Here is a 12,505-nt window from a genome sequence, read left to right on the forward strand (position 1 = left end):
ACACTTCATTTTTAAGGAAATGCAAATACTACAATAAATACCCACAAAAGTAGCTAATTGTTTTACAATTTTGGTTTCAGTCAACGAGCTCACGCTACAACCATAAAGTTAGAACTGTCTCTTAAGCAAGCCAGTCAATTTCATGTTGAAGACTATTTCAATTTAGTTAAGGAAATGAGATATTTCTATACTAATCTATATTGTTATGCCGTTTCATAATTACCTTTTACATACTTATCTATTAATATATTAAACCAAAGGCTAAAGCAGTTAAAAGTGTAAGCCCAAGTCTCATTATCAAAAAAAAAAAAAAAAAATGCAAGCTCAAGTCTATATTATATTCAAATTCAAATCCATGTCCATGCTCATTGGCTAGTCCAATAGGGGCCCGCAGGTGGCCGAGGCAAGTAAAGGTGTGTCGCCAACCAGCCAAAACCGGCCCAATCCAACCTAAACCATTAAGTTGGGTCGGTTTTTAGGAGTTGGTTGGTTGTGCTAGGTTGTGATTTTTTTTTTTTTTTTTTTTTTTTTTTTTAACAATAGGTCATGTTGGATTCAAGTCATAATATTCACAAATATGCCTAACTTGACTCAACCCACCTGTATTTAATATATACTTAAAATTAAATTAAAAAAACATATATTTAATATATATTTAAAAATATATTATACAACTTTGTTATTTACATTTTACCCCTCTTCCTAATATTCAAATTCATGTCCATGCACCTTCTCAAAAAAAAAAAAATCCATGTCCATGCTTATTGGCTAGTCCAATAGGGGTGGCCGCGAGGGGAATAAAGGAAGAAAAAAGGGAGTGCCGCCAACCAAAACTGGCCCAAACCAACTCAAACCGTCAAGTTTGGTTAGTTTTTAGGAGTTGGTTGGTTGTGTTGGGTTGTGAATTTTATTTTTTATTTATTTATTTATTTACAGTAGGTCAGGTTGGATTCAGGTAATAATATTCACAAATCCTCCTAACCCAACCCAACCCACTTATATTTAATATATACTTAAAATTTAAAATATATATTTAAAAATATATTATACAATTTTTTTGTTTACTTTTTACCCCTCTTCCTAAATAAAATCCAAACTCTAAGTTCTTCTCATATAATTTGTGTTGGTTTGTTGTTATGCTCAAGATTATTCTACTCAAATTTGTGATGGTGTTGTTCTAATACCTAATTTAATAATAATAATAATAATTTTTTTATAAAAAAAAAAATGTCCAATCCATAGGTCCAACCCAATTCTTATGGGCTAGGTTAGGTTGGGCACCATGGTTGGTTGGGTTGAATAAATAACTCAACCCAACCCAACCCAACCCATGCACACTGTTAAGAAGAAGACAAGATGTTCATTGGTCCATCAAAATTTGCAACCAAAAAAGGAAATCATATGATGTAAGTTTTAAATGAAAAAATTATTAATTAATTAATTTTAAAATAATCAAAGTGGACTTTGCATGTTGTAACACAAAACACTATCATCAATTGTAAGAGCAACTGCACTAGTGGGTGCAAAAGTTTGCAAAATACAAAAGTGCTCAATTTTGCACATTTTACCTCAAAAAACACCAACATTAGTGCTTGTAAAAATGTGCAAATATACAAAATTGCTACAATAACCGTGCATATGCACGGTTACTATTCATGTGCAAATGATTTTTTTATTCTTTTTTTTCTCTCTCCCCTTTCATCTTGCTCTTCTCCTCTGTTTTCTTCTCACAACAAAACCACAAAATCACCCCTACCCCAACCTCAACCACCGATCCCTATCTTCTTCCAACAACAAAATCACAAAACCTGCCCAACCTCAACCACAAATCAAGGTGGTACCACCCAAATACAAAATCCCAAAAACTAAAATTAGCAATAACCCATCATAATAGAAAAACCCAAAAACTAAAATTAGCAATAACCCATCACAGAACCAGCAAGAACCAGATGAAATCAAACTCCAAAATTAACCAAAACCAAGATGAAGTCAAGTGGGGAGCATGCAGCACTACATCAAGATCGGAGGTGGTGGTGGTGGGTCGCTGCAACTGGGGCTGACTTGGGTTGTTGGCAGGAGTGTGATGATGGTGGCAGTGTGATGATGGCAGCGGTGAGGTTGGTTTGAGTTTGAGAAATCTGTTGAAGAAAAAGAAAGAATAAAGAGAAGAATGAAGAAGGAAAAGGAAAACAAGAAAGAAGGAGATGGTTCAGAGAAAAAGAGAGGGTTGGCGTGAAAAAAAGAAAGAAAAAAGTGGGTAGGGCCATATGGGTAGTGGTTTGTTAGATATAATAAAAAATTAAAGAAATATTATTATTTAAATAAAATAGATGATAGAATAGATAAACTGATGTGGGTGTTTTGTAAAAGTGGGTATGTAAAATAGAAAAAGTATGTTTTATGATGCAAAATAGACAGGAATGTTGCACGAACTGATGCGGTTGCTCTAACAACCCATTCTTTTCACATATACTTTCTTCCCTCCAAAACCATTGGATCTCGCTTCCCTCCAAAACCAACATACATAAAGTAATTGTACTATTAAAAGTATGCTTGGCTTTTCCCAATTAAATATTAACATAAAAACTATTATAAAACCTTGTGATCCTAACTAAAAGGCACTAATTATTCTAGAAGCTAATTAACATAAAAATATCATGTATAAAAAAGTCACAATTCTTAAACAATGCTTCTTTGAATAAAGATATTTTAAAATAGATCAATTTATAGATTAGATTCTTCTGATTTTTCAATTGTATATACATCACACAGGGTTTAAGGGAGAATTATTTTTCTGAATTTAGTTCAAACATACATCAAATAGTCACAATCACTACAAAATATATCAATTTATAAAGTTATTATTTTCAAGTGTTTCTAATCATTCAAATGTATATAAGTCATATTGAATTAAGGGAGAGTTATTATTCTAAATTTTAAATTCAGTAAATTAAAAAAAAAAAAAAAATTCTGAAGTGGTCCAAAATCAATAATGAAGAAATTTATGGGAAAATTAATAGTGGTGATTATGGAGTTGGTTATCCTTATTCTCTACCTCATTTCATCTCTCATCACTTCCAATGTTACTCTCTCATCTCTAAAAGCTTGATAATGTGCATAGCCCATTTTCTCTTTGCCTTGAAGAACAAATTGAGAGTTGTAAGGAAATTTAAGAAGTGGACCATAAAGCCCATATAATTTGTGTGTTTGGTGGTTTTAATAATTGCATGTCCCTGATTCATCAACATGATCCATTGTATGAAAGGATTTTAGAAGGTACTGCAACATGTTTCCAAAAACATGGAACGAATATGCTTTGTGGGAGAGTGTTTATTTCAATGGTATCAAGAACATGTCAAAAATTCCTAAATTGTTGTTCGTACTTCAAATGCAAGAGGATTCTCCATTTCTTTATGTGGTAAATATTTGTAAGCAACAAATTACTTTTCGTGAAATCAAGCCACTTAGATTAATTCCATCACAAATATGGTCCTAAAATTAAGCCATTAGTTTCATGGATTGTGATTTGAGAAATGATTTCCAACTTGGCTTAGACTAGGAACCAAATTCTACCCAATAGAGAAAAGACTTACCTGTAAGTTTTAACCATTTAAGTTGGGTTTAGAGTTTCACTAACTATCAGGTAGGTGGCACAATTTTGATATGCTTCCTCAAAGTCCCTGGTTTCATAATTCACTTTTCTTGGAAATGAATCAATTATATAACTCTTAAAATGGATTTTTGTGAAATTATATCTCTTGTTTTCATATTCCCACATAGATATTGTAAAATATAATAGAAATTATAATTCTTCCAAATTGGAGGACAAAGCTTGTTTTTTTTAATATTATTTAATAAAAATTTTAATTGCATTCAATTATTACTAATTGAGACAATGGCACTCTTTGAATGGATTGTGAATATTTTGAAATGCTTTACAAGGAAAAAAAAAATCTCTTGAATTTTTGGATTATATTATAAAAGTTAAGTAATTATGTGTATATGTTATGAAATCTACACTACAAGACCTTAACTAATTTCTCCTTAATAATTATATGTTGTGCCTCATGGAGAGTAATCCCTTATGGCATGTTTGGTTGGGATGATTTTGGGGAGGAAAAAAAAAGGGCAATTTTGGTAGGTGGGGGGGGGTGTTTGGTTGGGAAGGGAGGGAGGAGGAAAAATCATGCATAGTCCTAAAACACAGAACAAAGGATAAGGATTTTCCTAGACTCAAACATGCATGTGGTATAAACTTAGAGTAAGCATTTAGCAAATAAGAAGCAGCACAATTTAACCCCCCACCCCACTCATATTTTATATGATAATGATATAAATCATATAATAGGTAGTACATTCAAAACAGGATTGGCAGGGTGAAAATTCATCAGTTATAGATGTCTCATTCAAACATGGTTTCTTCATGTGGGTTTGGCAGCAACAAAAAAAGGAAACCATTTAGGGTGCGTTTGGATACCGCTGAAAACTGAAAACTGAAACTGAAAACTGAAAAACACTGTAGCGAAATAATTTTTAAATGTGTGAATAGTATCGTGGGACCCATTTTTAATGAAAAAGTTGCTGAAAAGTGAAATTTGTGGGTCCGTGAACAGTACACGATGTGCTGTGATTGGTCCAAAAAAATTTGAAAAGTCAAAGTTTGCGGCTACTGTTCATTGAACAGTGCATGAACAGTAGCCGCTTGTGGGAAAATCGCGTGAAAAAAAAAAAAAAAAAAAAAAAAAAAAAAAAAAAAAAAATAGAAAAACGCAAACGCGGATTGGGCAAAAAACGCCCAATCCAAACGCAACCTTAGGCAATAAACATAAAGATAAAAGAAGTAAAAAAAAAAAAAAAAAGTAGGAAAACTATGAACATTAATCTCATGAGCTATTCCTTTCTGTAGATACCATGGTACTATAACCTAATATACACTATACAAATCACATGCATGAACTAATTAAAATATCGTTTGTCAATCCCTAGCAAATATAGGAAAAACCATGGGACTGCAGTATCATTCTTAATGAACAAAACATGCAACCCACATGATTTTTTTTAAACTGTGATGAGAATTTGTAAAGAATAAAACATGTTAGCCACGCGAGTTCTTCAACACCACATTATCTTAAAAGCGAAGTTTAAATTTGAGTCAATTGATGTTTTATAAAAACAAAAACCCTAAACAAAATTAAATCTAACACAAATACCCAAAATAAAATAAATCTCTTAAAGCAACTATTTGATTCTAACCAAAAGACTTTAGTTCAAACGGATTCCAACCCAAATTCTAGACTTTAAAGCCGAATTTGTTATTTTTATTTAAAAGCTTTACCTGCCAATGGGTGGGAATACTCTGTTTCCTCTTTCTCGCTGTCCATCTCTTCGTCTTTGTGCGTGACTTACAGATACCAACTTTCTCTTAATGTTGATTCTAAATGTTTCGGTTTCTTTATATGTAAACAGCAAAAGGTAGTCAGTCATAAGGTTTAAGCAAAAACAATCAAAGCAAAATAATGAAAATACCTTAATCTCAGCCAAATACGTATAGCAAAAACAATCCCAAGCCTAAATAATATTTAATGCCAATTTCTTTCTCAAAAAGTAAAAAATGTTTTACAAAATCGAAACTTGTTGATAGCAAGTCAGCGAGAGACCGGATGAATCATGATTGTGGAAGGCCAGAATGGCGGTAATGGCAGTCCTCAAATGTTTCTCTCTCTGCCTTATGATCTCTATCAATCGCTGTTTTTGGAATCTAAATATCTACCAAAACATTCAAAAACCTAAAATCAAAATTAAAAGTAGGATTGGATTCTAACCCAAAATATAAATCCAACAAAAGAAAATTTGGGGAATCCTTCTTGACCTTTCAGTTTCAGTCGAATCTCCATTGTGCCGCAAACTTTTTTTTTTTGTCTCCTTCCCTTAATCAAAACCAAATCTGACCCAAAATACCAATCTAAATCATAATTAACACCCAATTGATTCTCCAAATAAAAACCCAAAACCCTAAATTTTTAAATTTAAAACAGAACTTACCAGTAGTGATTCCGATGGTCGGGTAGCGAGTGGAGGCTTACGGTGATGGCAGAAAATCTAACAGGAAGTGAGAGACATCTTTTCATTCTTGATTGCAAACTGCAGTTTTTGATCTCTCGATCTCTCTCTCCTTCTCCGTTCTCTGCCTCTCTATTTTTCTGTCTCACTTTTCTCTCGGTCTCCCTTTCTCCTTTCTCCGTGTAGCAATCTTTCTTTAGTTTTTTTTTGTCTTAACCGGTTAGTTTTATTTTATACCAAGAGGGCTTCAAACAGTAGTGAAAAATTATAATTTATCGCTTTTAAACGGTGTTATAGCGTTATGAAAGAATATAATGTATCGCTTTTTAAAGTTACACATGTCTGAATTTTAGGTAGGAACTTTTTCTATTTGTCATTATCTCCTTTATTTTAGGAACTCATTTTCTCTCAGTTTCTGCTTTTATATATATATAGATATAGACTAGTATTATGCCCGTGCGATGCACGGCTTAATAAAAAAATCATATGTAAATTAAATGTTTGATAAAAAATCATATATAAATTAAAAAATATATTTTGATGTTAAATATAGATTATAAAAAACAGCATTATTTCAAAAGTATTAAGAATTAGCTTTCAATTCCTATTAAAGAAAATAAGTATAAGAATCACTAATTTTTGTTGTTTGTTGTTGGACTGAGATTATGATAGGATGATAGATTGAACATATTAATAACACAAATTTCCTTACCTTTCATTCTTAATATTACGAATTGTATCTAGATTGTACCTACTTTTGTGATGATTGATATAGAATTTTAAGAGAGAGAAAACGTACAATTTTTTTGCAAAAGATTATTACAAATTAGTTGTACTTTTCTTTTTAGTTGCTTTATAACTTCTTTGGATAAAGTTGTGTTGATAACAACTTCTTCTTCTTTGTGGGTTTTTATTTTATTTTAATTACAATGATTTTTTAGATAAATATAACATATTATTTGTTCTTATCAACCTTTATTCTATTGTTTTATCACTTCTTAGGATAAATTAGTTTTGTTCTTTGTGTATTTATTTTATTTTGTTTTTAAATTTCTACATTTGATAATTAGGTTTTAATAAATATATAAAAATCATATTCTATTTCCTTACAGATCAATCACGTTTTTTTTTTAGTTTGGTAATATAACACATTGATTAACAATTCTATTTTCAATAGGATTTAAATTTTACGTCAAATGGGACCATAACAATAAATATTCTTTAAAAAAAAAAAAAAAACTCTATCTTATATCCTTATGGCGTCATTCACGTGTTTTTATTTTTATTTATTTATTTATTTTTACATTATGTTGATATCAACAATTTTTTTTTTCATTCTATCCATAAAAATATGACCTTTTTTATTCCTTTTTTTTTCATGGGATAACAACAACCACGTTAATTAGAAATCCTAATTATAATAGGATATAGTCATATACATAATATTTAATTTTTATTTTTATTTTAAAAAATTCTTTGATTTTTCTTCAATTTTGTGTAGCCACTTGGCACAACCACGACTTCTAAGCCTAACTTATATACCAGATAATTAATTTGAGAAATATTGAGTAAATGAATAATATATATATATATATATATATATATTCACAATGATGTGATTAAATCTAGGATTAGGCTGTACATGAAAAAAGTATATCATATTATCTCAATAAGGTTAAAGAAATTAAAGTCGTACCTTGTGAAAGAGAAAAAAATTGTGATAGTTTAAGCATTATAAAGTATAAACTTTGATAACCTTGTGGTCTGCAAATAATATTTTCTTGGGTGTGTTCAATAATTATTTCGAGATTAAACATAAAGACAAAGAGAGATTAATATTTGAAAACAAATCCATTTAATGGTTTTTGTTTACCGGATAAGTTTGAGGCTTTTTTCGAGTGTGAGTATTGCTACAAAATTGCTGATGTTATGCTTGTAAGGGAAGCCCGTCTTCTTCCTCAATCGCATTCAATTATTTTTCTCCACAATCTTCTGTAACCATAATGTAAAAACGAAAACAAAAAAATTAGTAGATTGAATTGTAAGTAAAAAAATTAGCAGTTTCTCAAAAAAAGAAGAAGAAGTAAATAAATTAGCAGATAAAACAAAACAGTTACTTAAAAATAATATTAAAAAAATCATGTAGTCTACACATGAGGAGAGGAAGAAAAAAGAGAAGGATCGATGAAGATAACTAATGAAATACTAATGATAATATGGAGTAGGACTTTCAACAAACAACATATATAGAATTCTCAATGTATGGAGAAACAATTGAACTATAAAAATGTCTTTAGGGCTGGGATCTTTCAGTTTCGTAGTTTTTTTTTAAAAAATGCTTTGTAATTGAATTGTTCAATATGTGTTTAGAAAATCTAAACTACAATTTATAATCTTCCAAATTAAAGAAGAGTATAGGATTGGAATATTGGATATTTGTTATCCAATTAGTGGAGAAGAAGTATAATTCCTTTTCATAGGGAATCAAGTAGTTTCTCTTTTTTGGACTCCAAACTTAATCTTCTATCCTCTTTCTTTGAAAAAAAGAAGAAGATTAACATCATCTAGAATTTATACACTTGGAAAATTAAGATCATCCCGGGATCTATGGTGACAAAAAAAGAAAAAAAAAAAAGAGAGAGAGAGAAGCTATAAGATAGAATAAAAAAGTGAAGAAAACAAAAGGTTAACATCAATTTTTATTTACATTATTTAACATTTTTGTTCATTCTAATATCCATTCCGTATATTGACCTAACAAATAAAAAACAATGTTAATCTAATTTTAGTTAATGATAAGAATAAATTAGAGTCATGGTAGTCATAAATCTAATTTTATTTAATGATAAGAATAAATTAGAGTCCTCATAGTATATTATCCTTTTTTAGTTCTTTAAAAATCTAAAAATTTAATAAAATTTCTGCAATTTGGTGAAGCCACGTGGTACAACCATGGCGTCTAAGCCCAACTTTTATTATATATATATATATCATAGAAACATGTACTATGTTGTTGGTTTTTTTTTTTTTTTTAATTAAGATTATTTTTTCAACTTTAACATGTACTATGTACGTATTTTGCTTTTTTGTTACACGTGATAATATAATTTAAATTAAAAAAAAGAAGGATTAGATGAAGAGTCTATTGATTTTAGACTTTGTTGATAACATTTTAGATAAACACAACTGCTATAGTTGTAAATCAAATATTACTTTATTTTATTACTTGATTTGTCATATTTATCCAAAAAATATGTATATATCTATTCTTAAAATCAAAAAATTTATTAAAATTTCTGCAATTTGGTGAAGCCACTTGGCACAACCACAACGTCTAAGCCTAACTTTTATTATATATAATATGATATATATATATATAGATATATATATAAAGTGAAGTGTCTATAACACAAATTTTTAATTAAAAAAATATGTATTAAAAATTGTGTTGCTTTTTGTTTTATTTAATAGGGACATAATTGTTTATAAAGTGAAGTGTCTATAACAAATTTTTAATTAAAAAAATATGTATTAAAAATTGTGTTGCTTTTTGTTTTATTTAATAGGGACATAATTGTAAATTTATACCAACTTCATTTTTTATAGTTTTCTATCTCTCTATTTTTCCATCCTCCCAACAAAAGACATACGAGAGAAAATTACATCTCTTCTATCACTTTTCTATCCATTTCCTATTTCTATCCCCCACTTTTTCACCTTTCTAACCAAACAGGCCCTTTATAGAAGATTTTAATGGGCAATAATCATATACTTTAAAATTCCTAATTTTTAATTTGATGAGGAGTTAAGGAATGATATAAAAGCCTTATTGCAAATACGATAAGCAAGTTAATTCAACCTTCTTCTTCTTTTCTTTTTCTTTTTTTTTTTTTTTTTTTTTTTTTTTGAGAAAGAAGCTAATTCAACCTAGTAATGCAAACAGAATAAACTTTATATAATATTGCTTTTCTTTTGTTTATTAAACATCATTTTTAGATAATTGACCTCCTACATGTCTTACTAGAATCATATTATTCTATCTTATCCTTTATCCATATATTTACTTTGTTGTGTTTCACTTTTTTAGCGTGATGTGGTTTTAGATAGAATTGGAGGAATCTCAAGATTGGCTCATGACTTCATATTACCAGAGTTTTACTAGCTTGTATTTAAGTCTTAGAAGCTATGTTAATTGAAGTATTTCAAAAGAAAAACAATTGTTATGTGGGAGTTAAATTTTATATTGAATGATATTGATTTGTATTGTCTTTGATTATATTATTTATTTATTATTATTATTATTACTTTTTTTTGAGAAAGAAGACTTGAATTTTATTAAGATAATGACATGTATGCCTAATAAACATCTAAGCAATGGACTGGAACATCCTCCATCCAAACATAAAAACCTATGACATGACGTGTATGTCTAGCAAGGTTATGAGCTACTTTGTTACCCTCCTTACCCACATGTGGGAATCTAACCCCATTAAGCAGATATGCCTATTGTTGTGCATCTCGGATCAGCAAACCAAAAGACGCCAATGATGGTGATGGATCTATTAGGGCCCTTATGACAGTCTAACAATCACCTTCAAGGATAATATTATCAAAACCCTGCTCATAGGAGACTTCAATGGCTCGGATGGCTGCCATGGCTTCCATTTCCACCACCGAAGTTGCGAGCTGTATATTCTGTGATAATAAGGAGGCCATTACCAGACTATTATTGTCCTGAATTATCACTCCCACACCTGCTCTATCATCTTCTTGGAAGATCGCTGCATCAAAATTTGGTTTATACCATCCCACAGGAGGTGGTGACCAGCTTGTGCATGGTCTGTTCAAGAGACCTGTTAGAATTTTCCATGGCTGAGTAGACCTGTATTCCATTAGTGCATTGCCCTCTGTGATATAAGATTCAAAGCGAAGCCTGAGGGTGACGCTCTGACCTTGTTCCTCCTACACCAAATTGTCCAAGCCTGCATTGCAAAAAGCTCAACACTGCAATATGAATTGAATAAATGGAGAAGCAATTGAGAAAAATCTTGGAAATTCATGTGGTCCTTGAAACTCCATTGCGTGTCTTCATTCCAAACCTGTGTAAGGCTCGAACAAGACCATAATGAGTGAAGGACATCGTCATTGTGTTGTGAATAGAGGGAACACATCGGATTATCAACCACACAGCAATGGTGCAGATTTTTCATCGTTGGAATCGCATTTTTACAAGCTCTCCAAAGGAAGTTTCAGACTTTACAGGGCAGTGACAACTTCCATATTTTTTTTCCACAGAAGTTTAAGCATCTCGGCATGATTATGGCTTCCAGTGGATGTTGTTCTTGCTTCTATTTTGAGGAAAAAGTAGCCCGACCTGACAATGTACTCCCCAGATTGATCAGGTGCATTGGTTCAGCTTAAAAGGATTATGTGAATCAGCTCGACTTCCACATACTGAACATACTATACAGCAACCTTGTATCTCATTGCCTTGTGACCGGGTTTATAATAGAACTTACACTAGCTTCTTGCAACTCTGCAGTGAGGCGTCCATGGATTGATGGGGTATTCATAGAAGGCAGCCACTTTCCACCCCACAGTTTTATTGTTTCCCCATTCCCAACTCTCCATTTTGTACCTCGCCTAATCACCTCCCTTCCTTTTAAAATGCTCTTCCAAGCGTACGAACCCCCATGTCCTTCCTTTGCTTCTAGGATTGAGCAATTTGGAAAAAACTTGGACTTGAACACTTTGTGGAACAAGGAATTTTGATTATGTAGCAGCCTCCAAGTTTGCTTCGCCAAGAGAGCATCATTGAACAAAGATAGCTCCTTAAACCCCATACCCCCTTTGGATTTTGGTTCACACATGTCCTCCCATTTGACCCAATGAATCTTCCTACGGTCTCCTCTTTGACCCCACCAAAACCTTCAGATTAGCTTCTTAATTTCATTGCAAAGACCAACAGGGAGCTTGAAACAACACATTGTATATGTGGGGATGGTTTGCACCACCGCCTTGATCAAAACTTCTCTCCCTACTTGTGATAGTAATTTTTCTTCCCAACCTTGCAATTTCCTCTACACTCTTTCTTTAATATAGTCAAAGCTAACCTTCTTATGTCTTCCAACTAGTGAGGGTAAGCCCAAATATTTTTCATAATGTCGAATTTTAGGAACCCCCAAAGTGTCCTTTATTTTTGTCCTCATTGCCTCGATGGTGGATTTACTGAAGAAGATGGAAGTTTTGCCTCTATTAATTTTTTGCCCCGACATACTTTCATAGGCAACCAAGATTTCCAACACTTTTTGGCATTCATTCCTGCTTGACCTACAAAATAGTAAGCTATCATCTGCAAAGAGCAAATGGGTTAGTTTTGGGCCTCTTCTATTTAAGGCAAATCTGTGGATAGAGCCTTCATTTTCTGCCTTCAAGATAAGACTAT

The 12,505-nt window shown here is 31.4% G+C and overlaps 1 long non-coding RNA gene across 4 annotated transcripts; it reads right to left on the reverse strand.

Annotated features, from left to right (window-relative positions):
• Positions 1-1,711: 1,711 nt before the first annotated feature.
• Positions 1,712-6,399, reverse strand: LOC115989123. Of its 4 annotated transcripts, none has more exons than XR_004091811.1 (3): positions 6,043-6,291; positions 5,336-5,944; positions 1,712-2,138 (listed from the first exon to the last, which is right to left on the reverse strand). It is a non-coding gene; the product is annotated as an uncharacterized LOC115989123 (long non-coding RNA). The 4 variants fall into 4 exon arrangements; XR_004091813.1 differs by lacking the exon at positions 1,712-2,138 and having other exon boundaries at positions 4,820-5,450; positions 5,658-5,944; positions 6,043-6,270; XR_004091810.1 differs by lacking the exon at positions 1,712-2,138 and having other exon boundaries at positions 5,507-5,944; positions 6,043-6,399.
• Positions 6,400-12,505: the final 6,106 nt, after the last annotated feature.

Source organism: Quercus lobata, chromosome 5 (genome assembly GCF_001633185.2).
Source record: "Quercus lobata isolate SW786 chromosome 5, ValleyOak3.0 Primary Assembly, whole genome shotgun sequence".
Lineage (NCBI taxonomy): Eukaryota > Viridiplantae > Streptophyta > Magnoliopsida > Fagales > Fagaceae > Quercus > Quercus lobata.